Here is an 11,245-nt window from a genome sequence, read left to right as displayed (position 1 = left end):
AAGGATACAGATACCACATTCATTTGACTAGAAACTACAGTTCTGGTGCTCTAACCAGTAGAAATGAAGACCAAGGCTATGAGGACATGGATGGTTATCAGCACATTAGCTGTATTTGTTGAGAGGAAACAAGAAAAACTCAAAAAAACTACTGTGCATCAGTAAGGGAGAGGCGAAATAATCTGTGGGAAACCACAGTATTAGACCAAGTGCCTGTGGCCAACAGCACATGTTTTCTTTTTCTTTGGATCTGGAGAGATGGCCATGATGCATTCAGTGACAACTGTAGGCAAGGAAATATGTACAGTGTGGTTTAAAAAAAAAAAAAAAAGAAAGTGAAACACCTTCTTTCCCCCTCCTTCCAATGGGCATATATGTTTCTATGAACTTAACAAGAGATATGGAGCGATCCACACAAGTGAGTATGGAAGGGGGATTGATGGGAAGAACAAAAGGGTCTATGAAATTTATTTTTACTCATCCTTGAATTGTTTGCTTTTTCCCAAATGCATGAATCATTTATATGTGTGTGTGAAATGAAATAATGTCAGGAGGCCAGTGCACAAAAAAGTCCTCCGTGAATGAAATGAGCAAATTAAGTCTGACAATCCTATCATTTTCCTCTCTCAAATGGGAAGTGTTTTCACATTCCAGACCTTCTACCACCATGAATGCCTCTGAGGGAGCGGATAAAGCCAACATTGCCACTCATCCCTTATCCTGGGCTTGTCAGCCGCAGGCCAAGATCAGAATAGAAGTGTGTGTGTGTGTGTGTGTGTGTGTGTGTGTGTGGGTGGGTGGGTGTAAGACCGCCCACGTGCATGTGTGTTTGGAAGGGGAGGAGGGGAAAGTATCACCTGTCCCATATCTTCTGCATGTCTAGAAACACGCGAGGTGTCTTCACACATGTATGCCCCTTTATTGAATACGGACACAGCCCTGCCGTGGAGAGATTGGCCTCACGTTAGGAACAAGGAAAGTGAGGTGTAAAGGGTTTGTGACCGTCTTGCTAAAGATTACCCCCACAGGCTAAGCTGGATGCAAACAGGCCATCTGACTCCCAGGCAAAGCAGGATGGTCCCAAAGGCCCTCACTGGGAAACTTCTGCTCCGAAACAACCCTACTGATAAGGGCAGAGTGGAGAGACAGCCATCATCCACTGAGTCTCAGCTCCACCCTAACCAGACCCTTTGCATGAACTTTAGATGAGTATCTCAATTAATCCTCACAAGGACCCAATGGTAGGGACCATTATTATTTCCATTTAACAGATGAGGAAACAGAGTCACAGGAGGTTAGGTAAATTGTGGAAGAACCCCATCTCACACAATGAAGACATTTGAACCAGTCATTCCAGCTCCAGGGTCTGCCCCTTTGGCCCACTGGGGCCATAGCAGGTCATTGCCATAGACTTGGCCCTGAAGGTCCCCATCCAGCCTGTCCATTCCTCATAGCCAGCCCAAGCAGCAAACCCAGGCTGACGGAGGCGGCGAGGCTTATGGTGCTCTGGTCTTCCTCTGCCTTGCCTTGACTGGTGTCAGTGATGCGTCCAGACGTAACTCTGGCTTTCTCTGGGTCATCTCAAAACATCTTGGTTCCAATGGGCTCTTGGACTTCCTGCAGCCCACGTCCCAGAAGCCCAGCCCCCAGCTGCCCAGGCCTTGACAGCACACCTCCATGGTCACGGCCAACTTCCTTCAGGGCTCTGCTACCCTCCTTTACCTAAGACCGTGTTTGCCGGACTTCAGCCATTTCTGTCCCAATAAAGCCATTTTCATCATTTCTGATAATCACCTGAAACATGATTTACCATTTTAATTTAAATCATCTTACTGTTTAAACAAACAACAACCCCAAAGCCCCAAAACAAAACAAAAAAATAATAAACTTTGTCTTTAGGAGGAAATCTGTATTGCTTCTGTAACTGGAAAAGCAATGTGGCTAGCTGTAAGAGAAGGTGACAGTAAGATAAAGATGCTAGAAGCAGAACTAAGCCATTGAGTCCCCCAGACATAGCCTGCCCTCTGCTTGTCACGATGAGAGTGAGTGTTGGAGGATGGTCAAGACACCTAAAGGCCGAGAGCCCTGTCCTGTTCCCTGGTGCTGATGCCTCTGACTTGGGCACTCCCAGGGTCCCTGATGCCTGGATATTCCCCACGCTGCTCTCCCGCTGCTCTAAGCCCCCATGCTCATCCGCTTCTTGGGGAATGCTCTTGGCCAGAGGGCCTGCCTGCACAGTGATGGCCAGCCCAGCAGTCCCGTCCTGCAGACCAGCCAGTGCGCCCCAGCCAGCTCCTGGGGCTGCTCAGAGAAACTCCCAAGGAAAGGTATATAAGAAGGTGACATTACTTTAATGACAATATTGTCCCTGTGAAAGGGGAGTGGAATTAGGGCAGATAAACTCTACATGTTTTCTGTCATTTGATTCTTTTCTGAGAATAAGAAAGCATTTACTTACTTTTTGACAATAATAATGGTGATGATGAAGACTTTCCTGGGACAGTCTGGCCTCCTTAAGTACCATCCTGCCGAGGGGCAGAGCGTCCTCCTGGGACATTAGGAAGGTGGCTCAGGGGAGCAGGAGGGAGCATGGCTGCTTCTCACTGCAGTAGCACAAGCCTCAGGGTGGGGGGCACAAAACCAGCTTGGGCTCCTGCCCTCACAGAGCTAGGGAGACACGGCAGCTCGTCCTGGATTTTGAATCCAGGCTGGGAACTTGCCAGTTGGTTGATCTTTGGCAAGTCATTCAACCCTTCTGAGCTTTTTCAGTAGGTAGAATGCAACCCATGGGTAGAATACAACCCATGGTGAGGAGTTGCTATAAAGCTTGACAGACAAGGCCCTGCCCCATGGTACTTGAATCCCCAGTGTGACTCAGGGGTCTGACTGCAAGTGGCCTTGCGAGTCTGGGTGAATGACTTTCCCCTTAGGAAACCTTGAACTCTCACTAGCAGATTGAGGACCCGATCAGATTGGAGGTCCTCAACTACGGCCCACTGTTCAAACCCAAACTTCATTCCACGTTTTGTAGGCTACAGAGTGTTTTTTGATGAGCTGCCAATACTTAAAAATCAGGTGACGGCACATAAAAATCCAAGTTTTGCATATCTCCTGCAAAATCAACAGATCTGACCACATTGGGCCTACATGGTTACCATTGCTGAGCACTAGGAAGGGGGACGACCCCCACCGAAACAGGACTCACCTACATGGGCCTTTTAGCCATTTCAGTTATTGGTTTCTTAGTAGTCAAAGTGACTATATTTTACAAATGGGGAAACTGAGGCACAGAGAAGTTAAGCTGAGGCCCCAGGTCATACAAAGCTGAACAGAGAGCCAGGACTTGAAGGCCTGAACTCTGGTTCTGTGTGTCTTGATTTCATTGTGCTCCCTGTCAGCCAGAGAGCCCCAACAGTGCCCGATGCTGGGGAGACAGCTGGAGGCAGAGTGAGACTCCTGTGTTTCTCTGCAGGTTCTCTCACCCCCTCCTCTGCTGCGGAGGCAAGGGTGAGCTCTACTCTGCTTGTCCCGCCTGAGCCAGAGCCGCCAGGTCGGAGCACGCAGGAACTCAAGGAAGGTGGGTGAAGCCGAGCCTCCCCCTCTAATGACAGCTGGTGTTGACCCTGATGGCAGCCCCTAGCCAGGCGGGCCCCTAGCTGACCCTCAGCAGCCCCCAGGTGCAGAGCTCTCCCTGCACTTGCTCTCTATTTTTGTTTGGCAGAGGTGCATACCTGCCTCTCCAGTCCCTCCAGCCCTCCTGTTTACTCTGTAAATAGCCAAGTGCTCCACACTGTCATTTAGAGGCCAGGGGGTGGCTGTTGTGGGGCACCAGGCGGCTGGGGCCTGTTTGAGCTATCCTGGGACCTGCCTCATACACGCGCACGCCCAGAGCCCATTTGCCTAGGAATGAATGGGCCCCCCCACACCCCTGCGGAGTGCAGACACGAGCCAGGGAGGCAGCCAGGGAAGGCGGAGGGGGGTGGTGTGTGCGAAGGGAGCCGGGCTCTGGCTGACTCAGCTCCTTTTGAACCCTGTGACCTTGAGCTCCTGGGGGTTGGTGGCTCAGTAACTCCATCCCTATCTGACCTTCCAGAACTTTGGAGAGCAGCAAACTCATGGACAAAGATTCTACTGTAGGCATCACAGTGGGACAATGACGCCAGCACTTAACATTTCCTGGAGTTAGAGGTGTTCAACACCAGGCATTGGACTAAATCTTCACAAATTTGTCACTGACATGAGCCCATCAAAGGACACTCAGAAGTCTTAGAGACTCACCAAATTCTGTCTGGGGGCCTGGGATGCTGGGATGGCCTCCGATCCAGCAGCCTTCCTTGACTCCTGAGGTCTGTAACTCCTCCCTGGCCCAGAGATGGGTGTTGGGAGGCTCTGGGGACAGCTGCTACCTAGCCCTGGACCCACAGCAGGTCAAGACCCACCTTTCAGGCTCAAAAGGTACTACTTGGGTGTTCTTAGCCGTCACATAATACAAGACCCGGCAAAAGTGGCTTGGGAGGAGACTTAATTTATCCTCTCACATTTTAAAATCTCTGGAGTCATTAAAGTCCCTCCCATCTTTCTGATTTTTGCACATTGGTTGGTCTTGGCTTTGTTCTCTCATTGTACCGTCTGAGTTACGCACTTCACTGTCCAGACGAAGAAGCATGTTTCCTTCCATGACTGGATGACAAACCCAAGCGCGAGGCAGCCTGGGGGAGACGCCGTCTAGCATTTCTAGTTGCTATAAGGGGAAGTGGGTTCCTCGTGCTGGGAAGAAGAGGGTGCAGGTTCCTGGAGAAGGGCCATGCGGAGGGTCCTCAGTAGAATCTGCCACAACTGGCAGAGAAGAATCCATTGCCCACTCTGTCAACATAGTTCTGCCGCTCTCTCCCGTGTGGGCCAGGGACGGATGTGGCCAAGGGGGCTCCTGCCTGAGTCAGCTGGTCCATCTGGGAGCTGTCCTCCTGTCCCTCCCCTTTTTCCTCATCCCAGGCTGCTCACTTCATCCAGGTCCCACCCCATGCGAGGATGGGGGAGGTAAGCTCGGAGAAGCTCTTCCTACAAAACTTGGTTGCCCCGAGAATCCACAACATGTCAGGCTCTATGCTGAGCACCTAATCTATTGTTTCATTTGTTTTCATGAAGATCCCCATTCCACACAGGAGGAAGTTGGGGCCCAGAGAGGTTAAACACTTGCCCAAGATCCTACAGGTGGTACAAGAAGAAACTGGAGTTGGAATCCAGTTGTCCTTGACTCTAGACCTGCTCTCCTAGAAGCCATTATGAAGTCGCCCCGACTTCAAGGCTGTGGCAGTCCGATTCTATAGCTTGAGCTGGAACCCTAATTGTTATTGTGTTAGCATCTCCCTGGCTTAAGGCCGAAGAGGCAGTGCCTCCCTTTCCCTACCTGGCCTGGCCTCAGCTGACCCCTAATTCTAGGTCCTACCTCCTGGCTGGCTCCTTTGCTCTTCCTAGTTACTTTCTTAGTGTGTGTGAGGGAAGCGGGGGGAGCAGAGCAAAGGAGGGGCCCCTTCTTCCTGCCATTTTCAGGAGTGGCTCTCTCTGGGCAGCTCAGACCCAAAGCTACTCTGAGCCCCCCATTCTGCCCCCGGCCGGCCTTAGGAAGTACATGCGCAATCAGGCCTGATCTTGGAATCACCGACGTGGAAAATCCAGGGGAACAAATCCTGTTGGCTCTGCGCCAGGGCAGCTGTCACTGTCCCCAGCCCCAAGTTCTGGCTGTCCCCCTCCCTGGGGCAGGAGAACGAGGGAGCAGGGTGCCATGCGCGCTCTCATGCGGACACACCCATGCCGGTCCCAGCAGCCCCTCTGCTAGAACAAACCTGTTCCCCACCCTGTTAAGAAAACCCGTGGGACAGAGTGAGGTTGCGCCAGCCAAATAAACACAGTTAAACCTGTGGTGCGTTTTCCCCAAAATAAAGGCCATCAGATACCCCCAGTCTCCAGGACCAGATTCTTAGGGAAATGACCCCCTCTTCTAACTCGTCCCCATAAGAAAATTCTGTTCCGGAGAGAGCTGTGAGACACAGAGCAAATAATTTGTCACATCTTGTTTATCTCCCTCTCCATATCCCCTTCTCTGCATCTGAAATGCCCTTAGAGGAGGCACAGTCCATCTTCCTTGTAAAAGGGAGTACTACTTGAGGGAAGAGAGCTGGTCTCCCCACATATATTTCCAAAACCCCTGGAGTGGGCTCAGGTTGGCCTCCCTGGCTTAGAGGGCTGGGCACAGCTGGACCAGTATCCATGCGTCTGTCCATCCACTCACCCCTCCGTCCAATAAGCATTGCTGGGTGCCAGCTGTGCCAAGGCCAGGGCCTGTGCCAGACACTGAGGAGCAGAAAATGTGCAGAGCTTACTGTGTAGTGGAGGAGACAGACAGGTCACCCAGGGATCACAATGCAGGAGCTACACGCGTGATGGAGGTCTCCCCATGCCTCACCCCAGAGCTTTCAGTCTAACTGGGCTTTGCTGTCCCTTCAACTCTTTCCGGAGCAGAGGTGTTCTCAGGAAATATCCAAGGTGAGTATGATCAGCTTTGTGTTTTAGGAAAATCACCCCGGACTTGAGAGGGTGATATGGGAGGTAGACAGAGGCTGGGGTGCTGATCCGCAGGGCAGGGGATGGCAGTCTGAGCCAAGGCAGGTGGGGGGTGTGTGGAAGGGGTGTGGAGAAGGGCCTGGATGGCATGGGTTGGAAGGCTGTGTAGGAGGTGGTGGCAACAGGGCTGGATGAGAAACAAGATGGCGTGGTAAGGAAAAGACAGGGTCAAGGTCAGTGACTCATAGGGCATTTGGATGGATATGGGGACCCTTAGCTGATGAGCAAAGGGGTGCTGAGTGTGGGGGTGGTAACTCACCAGGTCACTCAGAAGACAGTGGACTTGGAAATACAGACACCTAGACCTCCCGTCAAAGCGCTCTGTCCCCACAGGTGATTGCCCTGAGGTGCTGATGGGGAAAGACTGTATTGGCTTAGGGGAAGGGAAAGATGGTGTCTCCTTAGAGCAGTGGTTTTCAACTCAGGATTTTCAACCCAGGGGACATTTGTTAATGTTTAAAGACATTTTTGGTTTCCTAACTCGGGGTAGGGTGTGTTACAGGTAACTGGTGGGTAGAGGCGAGGATGCTGCTTGCAGCCAGAACTTGGGGTTAGGGACAGTGACAGCTGCAGGTCACAGGACAATACCTATAACAAAGTGTGACCCAGCTCATAATGTCAACAGCGTGGAGGTTGAGAAACGCTGCCTTTTGCCTTTGAGAAGGCAAAGAGTGAAGTTTAGTCATGGTGGCTGTGGCCCCAGATGCTCCAGGATCTCAGCTCTACCTCGTACCTGTCTGATCCCTGGGAAGTCACTCAGCTCCTCTGGGCCTCGTGTTAAAGGAGCCAAAGACTGTCGGCCAGCAAGCCTTGCACACTGATGTGTAACTCTTTCTTGATTTCATTCACTACACAAAACCCCCACAAATATTCATTGAGCATTTCTAAGATGCCAAGCACGGTTCTACAAGGGGAAGTCTAGGGGGTGAACAGAGCAAGGGTGCCTGTCTTTTCGGGCGTGAAGACAGAAGCGGTCGTTGGTACCACTGGCACAGTTGCAGGGGATGGGGGTGGGTGCTCTATGCCTCCAGGGATGCACGACCTCTAACCAGGCTATGGAATGTTCTGAGATGAGTGTTGGGCATCCTCCCCACTATCTGGGGGCCTGGAGAAGGCCTCTCAGAGATGGGCTCCGATGACCATACCCGATTTTTCACCAGTGGAGCTGGAGAAGCCCTTTAGGTAGAGGAAAAAAAAAAAAAAGGCTTGGGCAGAGATCATGAAGATTAGTTGGAAAACTTGTCCTGCTCTGGATTCCATAGGGGTCCCGCCATCACAGGGTGAGAAGAGGGCTTTAAATAGGGCTGGAGCTGAGGGTCTCTGCACTCACTCCTCATCACCTGCTCATTCCGTGGATATTCATTCTGTGCCTGGCCCCGTGCCACGGTCTTTGTAAGGGTTAATATGTTAATTGCCCCTCATAACAGCTCCCCTGAGTCGGTACTCTTGGCGCCCACATGGTGCAGGTATGGAACTGGAGCCCAGAGAGAGGAAGGATGGTGCCCAAGGCTGCACAGCCAGTAAGTGGTACTGAGCCAACTTCGGTCAAATCCTGGTTCTGTCACCTTCAGCTATGGGGCCCTGGAAGGTTTTAGCGTCACAAGTCTTGCTATTCTCGTGAGAAAAATGGCTATGATGATCCCTACCTCACAACTGCCATGGGGTTGTTCCCAAAGGGTCTGGTCCAAAGATAACTCTAGTACACTTCAAATTTCCCTCCCTGGCCTGGCTCCCAGGGGTCCGGGCTGCAGCTGCTTTTATAACGAGGCAGGGCTTCCTCTGTGCCTGAAAATGAGCCCCCCTCTACCCTCAGACCGCCTAGTCCTGGCCTAGGTGCCTCTAGGAGGGCTGAGGGGAGGTGTTGAGGCCCAGACGCTGCTGGGGCTGCCTTTTGGGTGCCCACCCTTCAGGGCAGAATGTGGGGAGGGCAGAAGTTTCTCTCAGCCAAGAATGTAAAAACTCAACAGTCCTATTTCTCATCTCTGTGCCTGGCCACTGCTGCCGGAAACCAGAAAGGCAACAAATGGAAGGTAATAAAAATTTGGGGAGAAAAAAAAAAATTGAACTCCTGCCTGAGTGTTTGCTCCTGAAAGAGCCCGTTTGTCTTATGAGAAGCCAGGTGAACCGGTTTCAATGGAAATGCTGGTGGCAGTCAAAGCCCTGACTCAGCCAGGCAGGGATCCTCACTGGCCCCAACTGCTGGGGCCTCAGTGTCCTAATGTCTGCTGTGGTGGGGGAGGGGGGAGGGTAAGTTGGGTTCCCTGAAAAACCTCCCTGGGTCATGCTGGACTGGGAAGGAGAAGAGAAGGAGAGAGGAAGTAAACCTGGGGTTAATCCTCCTTTGGCCTCACAGTACTTAGCACTGTCACTTGATGTCACTTGATGATACCCCGGGGTATCATCCCGGGGCCTTGAAGAAATGCATCCCCTCGAAGCCTTAGAGCAGCCCTACCAGGTAAGTGAACGGACTGTCACAGCAGATACACCGGAATGCCTGGGCACTTTGGGGCGCCGAGGGGACTCGGTTGGTTGAGCTTCTGACTCTCGATCGCTGCTCAGGTGGTTTTCTTTGACTTATTTGTGTTTCCCTAAAGTTAGCTTGCATGGAGTATCTGTCACAGTGACTAAGAATCCTGAATAATCCAGAAGCAGAGAAGGAGTCACCAGGCCAGGAGGTGGGATGTCTGCTGTGTGCACGGAGGCCTTGGGGGCTGTGTCAGTTAGGATACATCGGAGGGAGCCTAAGGCCTTTGGGACTTCTCTTGCTGCAAATGGAGGACTGGGTGCAAGCTCCAGGGTCAGGGTCAGAGAAGGGGGACTAAGTGCCAGAGAAAGGCGGAAGGTTGCAGGGGAGGCATGGACACGGGATTAGTGGAAGCCTGAGCAGAAGCACCCAGTGTTTACTGCAAACAGAAGATGGTGGCCAGCCTCCCCGGACCTCAGATGGGACGGAATGGTTGGCAGGGAACTCTTCCCCCAGCCCCTCTGGGTTATTAAGCAGGAGTGGGGAGTCCTGAATGGGGTGAGGGGAGGCCTGTAGGTGGGAGGGAGTCATAATCTTCAGGCTTTCGGCCCTTCCTCCCTGTAACCTGAGCTTCCTTTGCCACTCTTGTTTTCCCCTTGCCCTCTACATCTAGCAGACCTTGTTCTGAGTGCTCTCCTACTCCCTCCCCATCCCTACTCAGAACTCTAGATCCCAGCTGGGGTGGGGCTGTGGGGGGATCAGGATTTTATGGAAGTATTCAGGTGCTTCTCATGACCCTTCAGATTTGGAAATCACTGACCTTACTCAAAACTCTGTATTTTACAGATGGGCGATGAGGATGGAGAAGGAGAAGGGCTTGCTGTCATCACACAGCAAGGCAGGGCCTGAACCTCCATCCCAGGCCTTCCAAGCAGAGAGCAGCAAAGCTGTGTTCAGGTCTCAGGGGTTGTGCTCTGAGCCCCAGTAGGGCCAGAGTGCTGGCTGGAAAGGATGAGAGCACAGGCCTGCCCATGCCTTCTAAGATCTGCAGACCTCAGGAGGTGGTGGAGGTCTAGAGCCAGCCCTCTGGGCTGTGAGATGGTATAGGCTGTGAGTTAAGGCAGAGCCGACTGGCTCGGAATGGGGGTTAAGGAGGACGGCCCCCAGCTGGAGGCACCGATGATTATCAATGCCTTTCCCTCCTCCTTTGGCCTTTTCAGGTTCTCGGAAAGCCTCATCTCCAAATAAGACAGAGTGACTCTTCATTCTCTCTCACAGCTCAAAGTATGGGCCCTGGGCCATTACCTGGAAGCTTGTAGAAGGCGGAGTCTCAGGCCCCACACACCCCTGCTGAGTCAGAATCTGTGTTTTCACCATGGAGAACATTCTGAACACACTGCCATTTGAGGCGCGTGGTTTTATCCACTGCCCAGCGTGAAGTACGCACAGAAACTCAAGTTGGCCTCATTTATGCGTTTGGATGCACCGTGAAATATTTGGTGTCAAATGTGTTTTTGCAAATCAGCTGTCGTTGGAAATCCACCGCAGGGATTATTGAGTTAAACAGCAGCAGCCACAGGAAAGCGTGGAGGGCTTGCTCTGTAAAGCCAAGTGTCACAATTTCCTTTAGGAAGTTTGCATGTTTTCTTATTAAATGTACTTAAACCGAAGCATGACGGCCCATCCAACTTGCTCATGTCTGTTTTAGAGTTTGCATTGGTGGCTGTTGGTCATACCAGAGCTGAGCGGAGGATTTTACACCCTTGACCTTCTGGAACCCTCACCATACCTTTGAGGGAGGTCTTGTGTCTATTCCCACTTAGGTGAGTCAGTGAAGGAACGTTCAGGCTAAGTCCCTCAGATTGCTGCATGTCATCTCACCTTTTACTTTTGTTTCATAATCCTTTCCTTGCCATCCCATACTCCATCATTCTGTGCTTTCTTAGATTCTGTGTGTCTACCTGGCATCCTTCGACATAGGGCGATAGTACTGGCCAACATGCTCGCCTCGCTCCCGCAAGGCAGCCTGCCCGCACCTGGCTGTCCACGTGTGGGCAGGCTGGTCCAAGGCTGAGCCCCAACGGCCTTATTCTACTCACACACTGGGCTAATGTTTCTTCTGCCCTAAATCATCCTAGGGACAGGTAACACAACTAGGGG

Source organism: Mustela nigripes, chromosome 12 (assembly GCF_022355385.1).
Source record: "Mustela nigripes isolate SB6536 chromosome 12, MUSNIG.SB6536, whole genome shotgun sequence".
NCBI classification, from domain to species: Eukaryota; Metazoa; Chordata; class Mammalia; order Carnivora; family Mustelidae; genus Mustela; species Mustela nigripes.
The sequence above is the reverse complement of the archived record's forward strand: the minus strand, read 5'-3'. Positions refer to the sequence as shown.